This window comes from Tenrec ecaudatus, chromosome 4 (assembly GCF_050624435.1).
Source record: "Tenrec ecaudatus isolate mTenEca1 chromosome 4, mTenEca1.hap1, whole genome shotgun sequence".
Lineage (NCBI taxonomy): Eukaryota > Metazoa > Chordata > Mammalia > Afrosoricida > Tenrecidae > Tenrec > Tenrec ecaudatus.
In genome coordinates, this window is record NC_134533.1 from 56455792 (window position 1) to 56475683 (window position 19892).

A 19892-nucleotide genomic window follows, 5' to 3' on the forward strand; every position below is an offset into this window, starting at 1 on the left:
TACTTATTAAAATATCCTTAAAAATCAAGGCACGGAGAGAATTTTCGCTTGTCAATTCTCTAAAAAAGAAATGCTAAAGAGAGGTAGAAGAAGAAGAAGCAAAAAGTGTAAACGGAGCGGTGGAAGCAAGTCATCCCAGAAACCAAAGGTAATGGCAGAAGGAAGGAACTTCCAAAGCCCGTGGACCAGCTCGAGACTCTGGGCTGTACAAACGATACGCACGTGTCTTGTCGGGCTAAAATACAGGGGAACTTAACGACTTAAAATAATATTAAATGTAGGAATGGCGAAGGAGAAGTGAAGTGTTTTAAGATCTCTGCATTGCCAGGAAGTAGTCAATATATGTAAAATAGAGTATATTCAACTTTAATAACTCAAGCATGCAAGTCATACAAGGTTGCAAGCAGTAAAGGAATTGAAAATCACGAACAAGCTAATGGGAAGAGGGTTGGAGATTCTAAATGAGGATAGACACGCATCTCTCCAACATACACTTCCAGTGCTTTAGGGTCCTAACCTGAAAGGGCTGGGAATGACTTCAGATTCGCTTTTGTGACTGTTTGTGCTTTTGTGTGTCTGTATATATAAAGCCTGAGGTCATTTATCTGCATACAAATAATTTAAAGGGATGCATTTTTGATCCTCAAATCTGGTTTGCAAACAAACACTCTTTGGATTTCAGTACAGAGGAAAACTCCGCCTTGAAAGGCCCAACCCACGCTCACAGCCATGATCCCAGATCATAAGTTCAATGTGCACACACTTTACATTTTAACTAATTCTTGATTCTTGAATGTTTTCTGAAGGGAGGGCATTATAATTTAAAGACAGAGTTCATAATATGCATACATCTGTCAATGTTCTTGGTTAATATATGCACTTATAAAATTCTATGAAAAATTAGTGTCTACAACTCATTATTCACAACCAAATCAGTGCCATCACCCTACTTCCACCAAAGATTTCCCAATAAGAATCTGATGTATTTTTGCTCATTTATAGGCAATTTCAAAAGAGATTCAAATTCCTCCAGTGCTAGTCCCAGCAAGTTGCTCTCAGGAGCTGTATTTACCAATGAATAGGTAGTCGGTAATGTATATGGATCAATGCCTTTTGGAATAGCATTGGCTTGCTAGTTAATAGACTTTTGATTTTTCTTACTCATTGATTAATGAAGCAGTGATTTTGCTTTTCAATAGGAAGATAAATTAAGAAGTACTCTAACTGGAACCTATGGGGAAATAGGGCGTCGATTGGAGAACCGGTGGTAACTATGGAGACAAAGAGACAGAACAGCTGACATTGTGAACGCAGCCCTTCTGCCAGGGAATGGAGGGCTGAAGCCTTCTACACCATGCCTCAGACACTTACCAAGGATGCACTGAGTCATGTGCAAAGTCCCACGGGGGGAGGGAAGGAGTGGGTCTGGGGCACAGGCCAGCTTAGACAGATGTCTGTGTCTGTGTTCTCTCTTAGAGGCAGACACAGACACCCATCAACACAAGACAGGAAGTGGGCCAACAGAGCTGTGAGATGCTCTGGAAAATGCAGAAACGACACGCATTTGAAACAATCAGGAAAGGCAGCAAGACAGGGAGGATGAATGCGTGATGGGCTGTGGCAGTGTGGGCGGACTCCTGGTCGCATATGAAGAATGGAGGTCTTCTACGGATGGAGCAGATCCACGAGGAAAGGTCAATGAGAACTGGTGGAAACGAAATGATTCCACCAGTGGGACTACACATGACTGACTGCCTACTGGAGGCTTGGTATCTGTCGTTCCGGGACTTTGGTTCTCTCATATGGAAAACAATAATAGCGACCTCGCTTGTTCAATGTGAAGATTAGTTGGAGCAGGTTAAGTTTTCTAAGAGTCTACCACAGGGCCGAGTACAAGGTTGTCGCCGTGAGCTGCAAAGGCATCGGCTGGACTCTCATGATTCCAATCTCATCGGTTGGAATCTCCCCCAGAACAAAACACTGCCCCATCGTGGGTTAGCTCACAGTTACCACCCGGCATTAGCCCACTGCTATTGTCAGTCTGTATGCCACCTCGTCACACCAAGGGTCTCCCTGCCCTCTCTAGCCTTCTACTTTATCAGACACGATGGCCTCGTCCAGTGAGTGAGTGCCCCCGAGGGAGCGTCTATAGCAGTGAGTCAGACAAGGTCCTGTGGGCCTCCATAGGTTTCCATGGCCTACTTTTCGGAAGTAGATCGGCAGACCTTTTTCCTAGTGTAGCTTAGTTTAAAAGTTCTGCCGAAACAACATGGAAGCCCTAAATTATATGCGGTGGAAAAGTGAGAGCAAGATTTTGAAAGCATCATTTTGATTTGCCTTCCTTTTCTGAAGCAGACGGTATTCTGCCGAATTGGGGCTTGGGGTGATTGTGTTCCTTCAAGACACATCTCTGTATCTCCCTGTCCCTGCTTCTCTCAGGACGTGGCCTGTGGTCAGCGCACAGGAAAGGTTTGTGGGGGGAAATACGAAAGAGCGAATGAGTGCATGGACGTGTTGTCTTTCATCGTCTCCCAGTTCTTTCTCATCATTTCCAAACAGAATTGCTCCCAGGCCGGAGAAGGCAAGGGCAAGCTTTGCCCTTTCATGCAGCCCGGTGTGATGACCTCGGTCGATGTGGCAAACCCTCTTCATCCTTCAAGAGTCCACTTGTGGTTTTGCCAAGTGGTGTATCTCAAGACAGAATTGGACAGAACTGCCATTCTCTTTAGTACATCCATATAACCTTATACATAACTCGCCCACAGCAAGCATCTCCTCAGCTTGTAATAACTTGCTTTTCTCTCTACTTCCTGTAGGCCCTTGTCAATAGGCCTTATGTCTTATTGGCTACATGGTATCCCAGGAGCCTGGGAAATTGTGGTGGGAATTGATGGAAGGGCGGACTCTGATCAGGCAGCAGGATCTCACTCCATGGAATGGGGTGCCTGTTTTATCTTCTGTTTGTTTGCCTATAATATCCCCATCTTTAAAAATGGCTATGTTCACAGAGGTATAAAGCAACTGGAATTTGACATATGAGCATGGTTTATCACTTCTGTATCTAATTTCCTATATAATGAAGTGTAGGGCAATTTCATTTCTTTCCTGTTTTGAGATAAGGGTGCTTGATGATTGTGTGGGTTCAGGTGCCTCATAGCCAGGGGGATATCTCCTGACAGTCTGGCGGTATCAACACGCTGCCACTGAGTCCTATTCATCTCGGGTTTTTCCAGCTTAGAAGCGGGTCGCATTCAGTGCCTTGCACAGAGCAGATGGCAATAGTTACTTGTTGAATGGATAAAAGCTCCGGCTGCCGGTCACATTCCTGCTCCAAACAAACCCTCGATGGCTTCCTGACACCTCTTAGTCTGTGGGTAACCTCTGCAACCTGACATTCACGTTTGTTTACTTGTGAGATTTGTGTTCAAGTTCATTCAACCTTATTTTCCAGGCCCATTTCCCATCATGCACCGATGAAGGTGAAAGACTACAGCCTTTAAGATAAATTATACCGGAACATAAAGAAAATGAATATTCTTCACAACAGAACCAATAAAGAACATCAGGATTAGTGGTGAAGAAATCGAAGTTTTCATAGATTTCAGGAATCATTCTTGAATCAACCACCAATTCTCATGGAAGCAAAAGCCAACAGATCAAATGATGTACTACATTGGGCAAATCTACTGCAAAACGCTTCTTTAAGGCAAGGATGTCACTTGGATGATGAGTCGGGGAGGTGTGTGTCATGGGATTTTCAGTCCCCTCATATGCATGTGAAAGCAGAACAAAAACAAAGAAGACCACAGAATGGATGCCTTCCAATTCTGGGGTTGGCAACAGGGATTCAACATACAGCAGCCTGCCCGAGGAATGAACTCCTCTGCCATGAAGAGAGTACAACCAGGAAGCACTTAAGAAGTCAAGATGGCAAGACTTTATCTCGCTTACCCTGGACATGCTGCAGGAGGGACCAATCACTGGAGAAAGATATCATTCTGGGTAAAGCGGATGGCCAGTGAACCGGAAGGAGATCTTTGGTGAGGCAGATTGACACAGGGACGGCCACACTGGGCTCAGCTATTGCAGTGACCGCGAGGCTGCTCGGTTCATCTTGCTTTGCAAGGACTTCTCTGAGTTGCACTTCACAACTCCTACCATTTTATACCATACATATTTCACTCCCATAAATTGGACTACTTAGATTCAACAAAGTCTCTTCGTTGGCCTAGGTAGAACTTGTTTGTATGGAGATTGCCAGGCTTACATTCGGTCTGGGTGAGCTGAAGGACCGCACAGAGGTCAGTGACATTTCCAGCCACAATGATCCAAGTACAATCCAGTCTGTCTTGGAAGAAGTACGGCCAGAGTGTTCCTTAGAGGCAGGGCTGGTGAATCTTCGTCTTACATACTTCGGACATGTTGTCACTAGAGACCTGTCCCTGGAGAAGGACATCGAGCTTGGTAAGGTAGAGGAGCCGTGAAGAAGAGGAAGGCCCCTCACTAGATGGACGGACACAGTGGCTGCAACAATGGGCTCAGACATAATAATTGTGAGGATGGAGCAGGTCGGGCGGTGTTTTGTTCTGTTGTGTAAATGGTGGCTGTGGGTCAGAATCTACTTGTCGGCACCTAGCAACAGCATGACCCAAGGTGGGAAATGGGCAATGAATTCTTAAAAGAGACATCCTTTGCTCATTCATCTTTTCATTCTCCAAGCAGGACAGAGGAGGACAGAGACAGGAGTGTGGAGGGAAGCCGCTCCGAGGGCAGACACATCATTCAGCCAAATCCCATGTGCTGATTACATCCTTAACACACTCAGACAAAGAGGAGGTAACAACAAAATCCTGTGTCCTGCTTGTGATTAGGAAGAACAAGATTAGAAGGGAGCTAATATTTTTGGTGTATCTGTTGAAACTCATTAAAAAAAGTTTCATGTCACTCATAAAGCCTCCAGTTTCCCAAGGCTGTGGAAAGTCCTGTTTTGTGCTGTCTTCTCAGCGCATGATGAACTAAACTTTCCTGTCCTATTGCATTGCTTTGTAATTGCCTGCAAGGAGGCCCCCAAAAGCTCATGGAAAAACGGGATGAAAAGATAATGGATGTTTCCCACAATTTTTTTGGAAGCACCTGGATTTCTATGTCAGGCATACTTAACAATTGTGAACCTCTGGAGAACAAATGGCCTCCCTGATGTGATGTTTGCCACGTGAATGAATGAACGAATAAGTGAACAAATGCTGTCTGTATCAGGTAGGTGCATACTTTTTTTTTTAACCACCAGATGGCAATATTCATTGGAAAGTTCATCTTTGAACTCTCGGAAACACAGAATCTGATGAAAATGAAACACATTTCTGGCACCACGGTTTCAACCCATAGGAGCCCTGAGGGAACTGTGGTTAAAGGGCTCGCTGCTGACCAAACATTCGATGGTTCAAACCCGCCAGCCACTCCCCAAGAGAAAGACGTGGCTGTCGGCTTCGCTAAAGGGCCCAGCCTTAGAAACCCTATGGGGCAGTTCTGCTTCGTCCTGCGAGGCCCCAATGAGTCGGGATTGACTTCCTGGTCAGGTGTGGACATGAACACATAAAGCTAGCTGATTTTGTGGGGGCTGCCAATGCTTCCTCTCTGTTTAGAAGACGGAAGTCAGGTGTTCCAGATCTGAGCTGCTGCGAGCCTCTGGGCACGCCGTGTTTCCCCGGAGCCTCGTTTAGAAAAGGTAGGCCCTGTGACTGCAGACCAACATTTACTAGCGTTTGTGATATGCCTGATCCTGACTTAGGTACAAAGGTGAAGAGACCACCCAGAAATGCTCCCTGTCCTCGAAGACAATGCTTCTTAACTCTATGGGGAAAGATAGATATTTTTGCTGCTAATACTTCATCTGCGGCAGCACTCATGAAGAGCTATCGCAGGGCTGGGCAATGCTTTGTTCTGTTATGCATGAGGCTGTCAGGATGCAGGCCTGAGTTGAAGGCAGCAAATGACACTTGGTTGCAAACTGTACTTTGGAAAAATAGAATGAAAATGAGTTAAACAAAACAAAACAAAAGCCAGGAGGGGTGGGCGGGGAACAAAACAAACCAGAAACGAAAACAAAAAACAAACCAAGTTCAAGTCCTGGTATTTTACTGTATTAGATTCTTTAGACAATGTCAAACTCCCAGAAAAGTTTCTAAATGCTTAGTATCAATATCTGGACCAGTGCCAGCTCATGAACATGTTTTGAGTTATATTACAGCTTAAATTTTATGCATTGGATTTGCTGAAGGTTTCATTTCATAGTGAGAACCCTTGAGCGCATTCTGTTAAAAAGTAGGCAATGTAAAAAGTTTTGTCCGCTGGCAGAGTGTGTTGGAAAGCAGAGTCCAACTCCCTCAGTGAGCCCCAGGAGGGCAGGGCAGCCCTGCTCTCTGGGACTTGCTTGGGTGTGCTTTAACGGGAATTGAAGCACCGGAGCCGCATGGTCGGACCACCAGTAAGGTGGTTGCAGAGCACAGAACCAGTTCTGTAAACCAGTCCTGTAATCTCTAAGAGTGGGCATGATCATGGTCTCTTTCCTGCTTCCGGTGTCCCACCTGGAACAGTGATGACTCGATCTGCCACCAATCATGACTTTGTGATGCATTTCCATTGTGTTCTATGTCCGATAATTAGTCACACAGCCAGGAATCCTGTGTCACCACTATGGCCACCTACATGGAAGGTCTCCCTCATCTGGATGATTTATCCTTGTCTTGTCTAAGCCCCGTTTAAGACTTAATAGAAAGGTCTTCAAATGTATTTGAGTTTGGTGCCCCCGCCCCCCTGCAGAATAGAGTGGTGCTGATTTAGAGCTCTCATCGGGGACACTCCCCCCCTCCCCCTGGAGGATGTGGGTCCGATGTATCTAGGCCAATATCACAGACCAGACAGACTTTTCTGGGAAGTAGCTAACCCTTAGAACACAGTAGGCCACTACCTGGTAGTTTTAAGGGTGCTGAGGAGGTAGCTGTGATTACTTCTGGAGCCTTGAGAAAGATTTCACCTGTCCCCTCTGATTCTTTAAGACATCGGGTCCTCCTAGGCCGCATGTGTGTGCTGATCGTCAGGTGACACGCCACCAAGAGCATGCACTGTGTTTGCTTAGATGGTCTGTCTTCCGAAGCTAGAGTGTTGGTTGGCCCGTTGGCTTTTAAAAAAATTTCAGCCATAAAGTGATCGCTGTTTTGAATGGCAAATGCCAAACGGTGGCATAACATTCAACTGGTGCCACACGGAATGCAGTGACAATGAAGGCGCCCCGGGGCAGCAACAGTTAAGTCCTCACTTGTGAACCAGGGTTCAGAAGTTCCACCCCACTACGCGCATCGCAGAAGAAAACTGTGACAGTCGGCTTGGGTAAGATGAGAGCCGTGGAAACCCTGTGCGGCCGTTGTGCCCTGTTCTCTCTGCTCTCTACGAGGTCGGACCACCCCCAAAGCAGCCAGTTTCTAGCCTACAATCTCCCAGTGTCCCACTCCAAAGGAAGTCCCTGGGAACACTCTGACACATTCTTCAAGAGAGGCTATGCACATGGGAGCATCTGTCTTTAAAAAGAACACAAGAGGAGAAACACAACAAACACTGTGCTTTGTGTTCTTTTTTAACTTCATGGTTTGTCTTGGAAATGGTGGAGCTCAGGGTATTTGGATGTGATTTTTATTTAGCCACCCCCTCTACAGGGATATGCAAGTTGTCGCAGCCCTTGTAGTACCCACAGTGTTCAACAAATCGCCCTGGGAGTATAACTATGTGTGCTTGTACTCACCCACAGAGCTCCTGGACGCAGAACTGCTGGGCCCGAGAAAAACGCCTTCCCCAAAGGCGTACCAAGTGGCACGGCCATCATCAGTGCACGAGAGCATTTCCCACCCTGCTGGCAACCCGTGGTAGCCACCGTGTTTCGCACTAACCAAATAGATCCGCAGTTGTCGCTCCATGGAGTGGAGTGAATTTGCATTTCTCTAATTATCAATGAAGTGGAACAGCTTTTCAGATATCTAAAAGCCATCTTCATTTCCTGTTTTGAGAGCTGCCTGTTCCTGGGCTTTGCTTACTCTCCTCTTGACTTGCCGATCTTTTAAAAAGTTGATCTTTGTGGGTTGGTTAAGCTACAAATATTCCCTCCTACTTTGTCTTGATTTTAAAAATTAATAATTTATGCCCACAGTTAAGAAATTATTTACTTTGTCAACCTTTTCTTTTATGACCTCTGGGTTTTGTGACATGTTTGGAAGAAACTTAGCTCTAGATTACAGAAGCAATTGTATTTTCTTAAAATGCTTTTAGGTTTTAACTTTTAATATTTAATTATTTCATATATCTAGAATTTATTTTGGCTGAAGAGTTGAAATCTGGAGAAAAGAGGGTTTTTTTTTAATTTAACCTTTTATTTCCAAATGGATTCTAACTGTGCCATTGCTCAAAAAGCTCCCCACCGCTGAGTCGATTCTGACTCATAGCGATCCTCTGAGTTTATGAGATTGTACTTCTTTGGGGAAGTAGAAATCCTCATCTTTCTCTCATGGAGTAGCTGGTGGTTTTGAACTGCTGGCCTTATGGTTAGCAGTCCAGTGTGCAGCCACTACACACATCACCAGAGTTGCTAACCACTGCACCACTAGGGTTCCTTGACTGTCACATCACCATTTATTAAATAATTTATCTTTCCCCCTAACTGGAATGAAAAGTTACTTTTTATATGCATTCAATGAAGAAGGAGTTTGATCCACTTTGAACTTTCTATTACATTCTATTGATATTCATGCTTTAAAATCACACACAATGTTCTTTAACATAGTCTTATAATGTACTTTAGTATCTGGGTTGAGCAATATCTTCCTCATTTTTCTTTCTCAGACATCTGGCTCTCATTGACTGGTTAGTTTTCTATTTCATAGGAAAGGTGGATAATTTAAAAACATGGGGTTTTTTGGGCAGAGCATATTAAATGTTCAGATTAGGTCACAGGGTATTGATATATTTTTAAACAAAATATTCATTTTCTTATCAAAGTTTTCTTCGTTCATTTTGCATCTCATCCATTTGAAGGCACTAAGATGTGGACATGATAAAATCCAAGCAACCCGAAAGGGCCGGTGGTGCCATGTGAGCACACTGTTCTGGCCCGATCCTCCCACTCTGCCAGTGCCCGCTGCCGGCACCCTGTCTCCGCGGCTCTGGAGGAGCGATCTCTGAATATATAGCGATATCCGTGCAGCCAATCATTTGCTCTTGGCGCTCCCGTTTTCCCCGCGCCCCCAGATGGCAGGCAGCAAGCTACACACACTGTTCTGCTTCTCCCTGCGAGAACATTCTATATCAGAACATACAAAAAACCCAAACTCAAACCCCAACACACCAGCCCCGCGCCCTCGCTGTTGGATTGATCCTGACCACAGCGATTCCACAGAGCAGGCTAGAGCCGCCCCTGACTTCCCGCGGCTGGGACCATGGCAGAAGCAGTGCCGTTCAGCTGGTGTGCTTGACTCGGGCTTTGCAGTCAGCAGAGCAATGCTTACGCAACACTATCGCTAGGGCTCCCTTACACGGAAAACTCAATGCCATCGATCAGTTCCAACTGCTAGTGACCCTGTAGGAACAGAATCAAACTGCCTCTGTGCATTTCTGGGACTATGGATTTTTTTTGGTTATGATACACTGTTTTATTTATTCTTTCTCTTTTTTTTTATCATTTTATTGGGGGCTCGTACAACGCTTATCACAATCCAGACATACATCCTTGGTGTGTAAAGCACATTTGTACATTTGTTGCCATCATCATTCTCAAAACATTTTCTTTCTACTTGAGCCCTTGGTATCAGCTCATTTTCCCCCCTCCCTCCGCACTACCCCCAACCTCATGAGCCCTTGATGATTTATAAATTATTATTTTGTCATATCTTACACTGTCTGACATCTCCCTTCACCCACTTTTCTGCTGTCCATCTCCCAGAGGGGAGGTTATATGTAGACCCTTGTAATTGGTTCCCCCTTTCTACACCACCTTCTTTCCACCCTCCCGGTATCGCCACTCTCACCACTGGTCCTGAAGGGATCATCCGTCCTGGATTCCCTGTGTTTCCAGCTCCTATCAGTTCCAGTGTACATCCTCTGGCCTAGCCGGATTTGTAAGGTAGAATTGAGATCATGATAGTAGGGGTGGGGGTGGAGGGAAGTATTTAAGTACTAGAGGAAAGTTGTATGTTTCATCGTTGATAACCTGCACCCTGTCTGGCTCGTCTCCTCCCCACGACCCTTCTGTAAAGGGATGTCCAGTTGTCTACAGATGGGCTTTGAGTCCCCAATCTGCACTCCCCCTCATTCACAATTATATGATTTTTTTAATTCTTTGATGCCTGATCCCCCTGGTCCCTTCAACATCTCGTGATCATACAGGCTGGTGTGCTTCTTCCATGTGGGCTTTGTTGCTTCTGAGCTAGATGGCCGCTTGTTTACCTTCATTCCTTTAAGACCCCAGATATGATATATTTTGGATATTTAAGGTAGTAGGAAGCCACGTTTTTCTCCCATGGACTGGCTGGTGGTTTGGAACTGCTGACCTTGTGGTCAGCGGGCCAATGGCACCAGGGCTCCCTCTTATCAAGACAGACCTGATGAATTCCTTTTAATAGCATGGAATTTGACTGTATCAATGTAACCAGAACTCTAAGTATGTTCCCTATTGATAAAAATTTTGTTTCCACAGTTTGCTTTCATAAAAAGTACACGTGTGCTTCCTTAGCACACATTGCATAGAGTTACGCATGGGGGCATGGAGAGAAGGATAAAGGAAGAATGTTTAAGGATATGAATCTACCCAAATTATATATATATATATATACACATATATATATATATATATATTTATTTATGACTCTAAGAAGCCTTGGGAAGTACTGTGAGTTTTCACTGAATATTTCTTGGGGAAAAGGCAAAGGGCAAACGACATCACGCCATGTCCTGCAAAGTACATATCTAAAGTTCTCTTTTTGACATCTCCCCTTTCAAAAGCAAACTTCGGAAAACCCCTCCTTTGGACCTTTCTTTCGCTCCTCCATTTCTACTCCCTGAAGTAGCTGCTCAAACGCCTCTCTTTTCTCTCCTTCAAACTCTGGTCCTGGCTCAGCTTCTTGGCCCGGCCTTTTGTCTCACTCTTCCCCTTGCACGGGGTGGCTGCTCTTGTGCTTTCTGAGGTGCCATTTACTTCTTCTCTCGGTTGCACTGCGTTCAGCAAAACGAGTGGGTAGTCTTCGAAGGTGAAGAACGTCAGCCATTGTTTGTCCCCAGAATAAGAATGAGCTCATAGGCTGGGCCAGGCCCTGGAAAGGGGTAATGGCACAACCCACATGGGCGGTTCACTCTGTCGTTATCACTCTTTCACAAGTCAGGAATCTAAAGCGAATGACTTACTCAAGGTCACCGACTTAGCAAGCCTTCCATAGAGTCGGACTCAAACTTTACTCATTGTCTCCAGGAATTTTAAGAAACAATGGCAAGCAGCAGGTGCAAGCTCACCTAAGTCAGCAGTTCTCAACCTGTGGACAGCGACCCCTTTTGGGGGTCAAACAACCCTTTCACAGGGGGTAGCCTCAGACCATTGGAAAACCCGTATTTCCAATGGTCTTAGGAACCGAGACACCGCTCCTCTATCATCTCCAGGCGGGTCCACCCACATGCAGATATGCCCACATATGAGTACCGGGCATGAAGGCTGTTACCCAGGAGATACCATGCTTCAAGACTAAATTTCATTGCTTTGTCATTAGAAAGAAATATTTCACAATATATAATTATTGTTTTTGTGATTAATCACTATGCTTTAATTATGTTCAACTTGTAACAATGAAAATATATCCTGCCTATCAGATATTTATATTATGACTCATAACAGTAGCAAAATTACAGTTATGAGGTAGCAATGAAAATAATTTTATGTTTGGGGTCACCACAACATGAGGAACTGTGTTAAAGGGTCGTGGCATTAAGAAGACTGAGAACCACTGATCTAACTGGTCTTGACATTACTCCCAGGCCTACTCCCTTTTTTCTGATCTTGGCTATCCCCAAGTCACGTTTTTGGTTCCACCTCAGTTACTGGACCAATCTTTCCACTTGGCTTTATAGGCTGAGCTCTGCATCCTGGGTTGCGGCTCATCTCTCTTCTTTTTGTTGATTCTCTGCACTCTTTAGTGCTCTTCCCTCCTGCAGGACTGACGCTCTGACCTAAATCCTGGCCTGTGGGCTGGGGCTCTGGGACATGACAAAGTTCTTTCCACTCCACTGCTGTTCTGACATGTCCATCAATTTATCTTCTACTTTAAACCCCCTACGTCTTTAAACTCTCTCCTTAATATATAGCGCATAGTTTCTGTACAATGTAATCGGCTAGGTGGTTCTTCAAATAAAGATGGATACTGCTTGGATTAGTGATTGAGATCTATCTGATGCAGGAGGCACCAATTCACAGGGTGTCTAATCATTGATATTTGCCGCCCCCCCAATATTTGAAGAGTCACCCAAGTTGCTCATTTAGTTTTGGGAAATCAAAGTATGGGTCATCTAGCCAACATCTGGGGCCATGCGCAGCACAAGAAAGCGGAGGCGGCAGTTCTGCTGAGACAAGAGAGCAGGAGAGATGTGCATGGAAGAGTAAAGGAAAGACCACGTGGCTGGAGGTGGGTCGGGAGCCAACGGAGACATGGTTGTCTTAGCCCGAGGTCTTCCAGGCCCAGTTCTCATGGGACTTTTCTGAATCATTTCAAAGATGGATTTTTAAGAACCTGACTTTCCCTCTGCAGTAACATCTTCCTCTTTCTTAAGTTACTTCAAGGGGAGTACTGTTGTCACAGTCAAAAGAGACATCCTTAGGCCACCTTCCTTAGCTTGAAAGCCTTGTCCTTATTGCAGTCCGTTAGTTCATGTCCTATTATATATCAGGAGGTCCTCATATCTATCTCTTCTGGGCTGCTTCTAGGTCTCGTTTGGAGGTGGACTTGAACTAGCTTCGGTGAGCATTCCAGCTGAACTTCCAAGGCAGAGAAGAGTGTGAGCTTAGGCCACGGAGCTGGAATGGGCCGGAAGCTTTGCGGTTGAGCTGGAGTAATGGGGGCAGGTGGGAGCTGAGCAGGGGGATGGGGATTGCCAGTCGTGGCTTCATCCTCTGGGGGCTCTCAAACCAGGGAGTGCCACGGTGAATGCGGACAATTGGAACTTGAAGAGTGAGAATCATTTCATGTCCTAGTTCTTTGATGGGCTTTTAGGACACCCCCCTCATTTTACTGATGAGAAAACAGAGACCTAAGAATGAAAATGTAGTAATACTCGGTAACACTTAGTGAGCTGTGGAGTTTTTCATGACCTTGCATGCGTGTGAAAGCTGGACAGAGAATAAGGGAGACCAAAGGACACAGCTGCATTTGTATGGTTGTGTTGGTGAAGTATAGTGAATGTACCCTGGGCTGCCAGAAGAAGTACCGTAAGCAGGCTCCTTAGAAGTGAGGTCGCAAGACTTCTTTTTCACATATGCTGGACCAGACCCTAAAGAAGATGTCAAGTTGAGGTGAAGGGCAAGAGGAAGGCCCTCAATGAGATGGATTGCCACAGTTGCTGCCACTCTTGGTCACACATAGCAACAATTGTGAAGACGGTACAGCGATGCTTCCTCCTGTTAGACATAGGTCGGAACCTATGGATGGTACATCACAACCCACTGTCTACCCACAGCTCGTTTCATCCTCACAGTAACTATAGGCTGAGCCCTACTATCATCATCCTCGTTGAGTCTGAAGCCACACAGTCAGGAAGCGGTGGAGTCAGCATATTTGAACCTAGGACAGATGCTCGTCTCCATTATGCCAGACGACTTCTACAAAAGCAGTGAGGACCATTGGGGCTTTATTATTTTAATAAAAGCTGATGAAGAGAGAAGGGGAGAGGGAAGGAATACACATGAATTTCCTAATTGGATAATGCAGCAGCCTGCTGTGATTGGTGACAAACGCCTGGCATCAGGCAATGCTTTTAAATAAAAAGAAAGTGATTAAAAGTTTAGAAAGCATAAAAATCAGAGTAACAACATTTTAGTAGCCACAGGCTAGCTCTTAGGATTTGAAGAAGGTGAGGAATGAAAATTCTCAAAGCCTTTCCCAGAAACTTGTAAACAGTTTCAACTTTAAAGAAAAAGAACACCTGCTTGTTATTGATTCTTGAGCCACAGGTAGTGCAATGAACCTGCAGCTCGCTCAAGCACTCTGCAAAACCTCTTGAAGAAGCAATAGTTGATGCCTGTATTGGGGTTGGACATGTCTTGGTGGCACTGTTGGGGATGCAGTGGCCTGCTAATGGAAAGTTCTATGACTTGAACCTAGCTGCTCCTTGGGAGATGAGGCAGTTCGCTTCCATAAAGATTTACAGCTACAGACACCCAGGGAGCAGTTCTACTCTGCTCCATCGAGTTGCTATGAATCAGAAGTGAGTAGACATCACCTGTGCTCAGCTATGAACTATGGTACCACTGAGGCCTGGCAATCTACTTCTCTAAGATCACAGCCATTATAAGCCCTGGAGCGCATCATTCTCTGTTGGCATAGATGGGGTCTTCATGAGTCATAACTAAAAAAAAAATGGCCAGGGAAGCCTTGAACCCTATGTAAACATGAAGAGTGGAGTTGTTTGTCTTGTGCACACTTCCTGGGCGGGCATATGGGCTCCCTGGGCTGGACATAGACAGGAAGACAAGGGAAAGTCTTGAGCTGAGGGGATGTGTGACCTCAGAAAGACAACCCCTACACAGAGCCGGGCGTTTTGAGTAGCTACCCTGTTTATGACCAGAAGATGAGGATAGGCTACACTAACCACCTTGGGAATATGGCCAGGAAGGTTGCCATCCTCCCAGCACCCTGCGTGAAAAGAAGTCGCCTTCCAGAAAGAGACTCTCCCAGTCTTTCCTGTGTGTACAGGAAGAACCCATGTGTACATGGACCGTGCAGGGAGGAGCCCCACGGTAAGAAATGGCATGGAAACTCAGATGAGATCAGGAGAAGGGAATCCAAAGTCATTTTGCGGAGGCATTGCGAGTTGAGTATGCAAGACTCACAGGACAGAGGGAAAACATGTAAAGATGAACAAATAATACAAAACAAAATAAGGGAACTGGGGATGGGTGGAAAGAGCAAGTTAAAGGAACAGGAAAGTGAGTGCCTTGGTCTCTGAGAGATACAAAGGAGGGCGTCAGGGTGGTCACCTTCAGGACGGATGACAACTCAATGTCAAGAAGGTCAAACATCCTCACAACTGCACCAAGGGGGAACACCATGATAAATGGAGAAAGGGCTGGAGCTGTCCAGAATTTTGCCTTGCTTGGATCCACAATCAAGGCTTATGGAAGTAGCAATCAAGAGATGTTGCACCGGGTAAATCTGGGTAAATCAGCTGCAGCAGAACTCGGTAAAGTATTGAAACTCGAGGTTGTTACTTTGGGAATCAAGTTGTCCCTAACCCAAGCCATTGCATTTCCCATTGCCTCATAAGCATGTGGAAGGGGGACATTGAATAAGGAAATCCTTAGAAGAACCGATGCGTTTGAATTGTGATGGAGAAGAATATGATAGCATCATGGACTGATAAAGGCACATTGATATGTCTTGAAAGAACAGCCAGAGTGCTCCCTACAGGAAGGTGGCAAGACCTTGTCTTACAAACTTTGGATGTATTGTCGGGAGCAACTAGTCCTTGTCGAAGGACATCGTGATTGGTGAAGTGGAGGGCGGCGACAAAGAAGAGGAAGGCTTTCAATGAGATGGATCGACATTGTGGCTTCAATTGGGCTCAGGTATCAGAACCAGTGCAGGGATGGCGCCAGGCTGGATAGTGTTTCTTTCTATTGTGCATAGGGTCACAATAGGTCAGAACCAACTCCATGGCACCCAACAACAATAACAACAACACTGGACATGACAGGATGATCTAAGAGAGACCATTAGACATGTCTAAAATAATCGAAGAGATAAAAGGAGCCACAATGGAGGAATCGGATAGTATGCAAAGAAGCAGAGTTGAGTTTGACATGGTGGCGCAGGGAAGCACGTCTGCTTCCAAGGGGCTCACCGTTTCCTTGGGAGGCAGTCAGGGAAATGAATAGTGATGACGGAAACTAAGGGAAGGACGTCTCAGAGATGCAGCTCCAAACTTGGTCTTCTTAGAGGAGGGGACATTTCCACGAAACTATGTATTAAACACACACACACACACACACACACACGCGCTATTAGCTGAGCTGACTCGATGACAATTATGTGTGTGTTTATAACTTTTGTTCGCTGAGATGGAGGGGGTAAGGAGGGTGGAGTGAACTGCATGAATTTAACAGAAAAGCTAGGGAGTGGGTGGAGGAAGACTCAAGGAGGATGTCTCGTAGGTTCTTGAGCATGAATACTGGGTAAAACATCCCACCATCTTTGGACCAGCATCTAAGAGAGATCAGGATCTAGTACATCCCCCATCCATGTGTGCTGGCGGAAGGTAGAAATGTTCTAAGTGGGATGCAGAGATTCCATAACAATGACACCGCGTTCTTCCACTTTGGGTTCCCACATCTACCTATAAGTGCAACCTTCCATTTCTTACTGCCTCCACCTGCCTTGGCCTACCCATTTGTGACCTGCTAGTCAGGCCATAGCCTAGGAGTTTCCCTTCCTAGTCCCCAGAGGCCAAGGAGAAGCATTTGCCTCCATCCTCCTCTAAAGAGTACATGCTGCGCCCTTCCCCGTCCTCCGTGACACGAGCATCATGATTACTGGTAGCATTGCTATAATTTTTCATTACTTTTCCTGGTGTGTTTTACAGTTAGTGTAACATTAAAATTTATAATCAAAGTATTATTACAATTTTCCACTTCTAATGGAATTATTATTTTTGTTCATTTGTGTTGGAAATTCATTAGCATAAATTTTACTTCCAACAGTATCCTTTGTGATTTTTCAATGCCCTTGAAACTTGCAGTGAATGATAAGTCGATCATAAGAGAGTGCTAGTAAGCATATAGACGTCTTTCTGAAGGAAAAAAGGGCCTTTTATTTTCATCGTGGTTGGACTTGAGTTCTTTGATAGAACGATGGTAAGAAAGAAGGTATGAAAGGCTGAGAACACGGTGTTCGCTCACAGATATGTTCAAACACCCGGTTATTCAGAGGACAGTTTTATATTCTGGGAGGATGCTTACTCTTGTTCCTTTCATGTTGCGTCTTACCTGACTCACAGAAGAAAACTATAATGAATTGTGTTCTTGCAGGGGACAAACTAAGAATTGTTTGGAAGTGACAGGATCTGAAATCTTTGTTGAATGGATTTTCCAAGGAGTGGGGGAGTCTGAAGCCTGGCATGATTCCAGCAAGTATTATTCCAGAAGGCTGATGCAGAGGCTAGCAAGCGATGCTAGAATGCCCATTAAGCAAGGTAAGCATGGGTTCACTTGTGCTTATTTACTAATATATAATGGACAATTCCACACTTCTTCACCGCATCCAGGATTCTCTTTCTTGATATGGCTAGTACCTGTCTCTTCCTCAAGCCCACAGGACCTTCCTATGGAATCAAAGTCTCTTTTCAAATTTCTAATCCTGGACAGGACTGGGGCACCCAGTAAGCAAGGTAAGCAAGACCTTAGACCCAGGTGAAAATTGTTCACTACAGATTTCTCAGTCGGCACAAAGAAGGCCAGGTTTAACTCATGCTCAGGACACCCACGTGACATGGGTCACTGCAGAATGGTAAGTAAGTGCAAGCAAGCCCATGCTCGCCTCGCTTATTGGGCAGATCTGCCCCTGCTAGCGGGAAAAGTCTCTCTGCGGGGCCGCGGAGCTGTGCGGGCAAGGCTGACTTCACGAGCTTGTGGTCAGGCCTGGAGTTCAGCGGGGCCTCACGCTTGATTTGTGTGCTGCCGCCACCGTCTGGGAATTCTTGATATGTCTTGAACAAGGGGTCTCTCACATTTGTATCTTTCATGGGGCCCTCCGGATTAGGTCGCTGGACCTTTGTACAGGCTGTGGAGCCAGAAGCACTTATGTTCAAAGCCTACCTCTCATGTTTGCTTATGCGTGACCGTGCCTCAGTTTCCTGGTTTGTAAAACAAAGCTTTGGTTCTGGAAGGTAGTGAGGGCTGTGGAGGCCTGCATAATTTCCACCCGCAGTGCCCAGCATGAAGTTTATTCTGGACACTGTAAGTCAGGAAGGCCGGTCAGCGGAAGTAGACAGGCCACGCCTGGCTGGTACAGAAGGAAAGCCCAGGAGCCCACCAAGTAAGGAAAGTTTTCCAAGATGGCTATTCCTTAGACTGGGAGGGTCTCATGCATGAAGGATCGCAGTCTTTGTTGCTATGACACATGACAGCGGGCATTCACGAGCACAATCAAGTCTCAGGAATTCTCCCCAGAAACCTCTCAGGAAAGCCAGTACACGAGGTCCCCTGGACCTCATTTGTAACCTTTCGTATTTTAACTGTTAGTTTGAACAAATGACTTTCACCACACTGCACATCAGATCTTCACAAGCCAATATGTCAGTGACATGAATCCCAAGAATCAGTAGCGTGAATCCCAAGCAAAGATCCCTGACCCCCACCTGTGCCAGGTCTGCTAGCACGGGGCCAGCACAGAGACCCTCGTGGTTTTACGGAGGGGCACGGTCAAGCCAATGTCTGAAAAACTGATGCCAGCTCCTAATCACGACAGCCCGTGCCAGAGAAACACCAAGCGTGAGATGGAGAAACTTCTGATGAATAATATGTGATCTTAGAAGATTTGGTTCAACTCTTTTTTTCCCCTTACAGAAAAAAAAAAAGAACTCTTTAAATCAAACTAACCACCAACACCAGCATTTTAGGCTCTGCTCCAAAAAGATTCCTCCAGGGAGTGTAGTCAGAGTCAGGCGACCTTCTTTGGACTCAACTTGGGAGTTGCGGGTAGCGTGGAGTCCAGCAGGTGGATTTCAAGGGGAAGCCCGAGGGCCGTAGCTGGTCTCACCCCCGAGTGGTCTGAGCATGCGCATCCTGAGCTGAGGAGGGCAGGTGGAGCCCATTCCTCTGATTGCTAGGCCCTTTAGGTCTGGAGGCCCCTGCTTTCGCTCAGGAGGCGAAGGGCCAGAAGATGAGGAGATTGGCAGCGTCTCAGGACCCTGTGTTATGAAATGGCCACATCCCAAGGAGAGTTTTCTCCTTTTTTCCTGCCCCGAGAGCTCTCGGTGTGCAGCGGGACTCAGCTGCCACTGAGCTGTCTCAGGATGTGTTCAAAAATCACCAAGAAACCCCATGGCTATCCAGTTGATGCCAACTCATAGGACACAGTAGAACTGTGACAGGAGGTTTCTAAGCCTGTCCATCTTCATGGAAGCAGACTGCTTCTGCTTTGTCGCAGCTGGTCGCTTTGAACCACTGACCTTTTGATTAGCTGCCCAATACTTAACCCACTGCACCACTGGGTATCTTTAGACTGGGTAGTGACAGTTCGAGGGGATGCTGCCTCACCAGGCTTGGGGCCATTGAAACCGAGGGCCCTTCCCAAATTCTCTTCTCAGCCTCTTTCTAGTGCTGACAGAATCAGCCTTTTGATAAAGCATGACGACATTGGAGGATAAACAAACCAAAGGGCATTAGAGAATCAGTTTCTTCTTCTCTCTCTGTGGGATGAACCTCTGGGGGCCTAGAGAGTGGGCTGCTGGACCCACAGGACACGGAACATAAAACACAGCTCAGTCTACGGTGCTTCTGATAACTGATCTGTCAGCATCCTGAAGACACAGACAAATGTGTCTGTACATGCATGCTTATTTTCAGAGATGGCACTATTGGCTTAGACAGCTTGAATCTCAAT

The 19892-nt window shown here is 45.8% G+C and overlaps 1 protein-coding gene across 1 annotated transcript in view; it reads right to left on the minus strand.

Moving 5' to 3' along the window:
* SPON1 (spondin 1) overlaps positions 1–19892 on the minus strand; it is a 355481-nt gene that overhangs the window by 121816 nt on the left and 213773 nt on the right. The window lies entirely within an intron of this gene.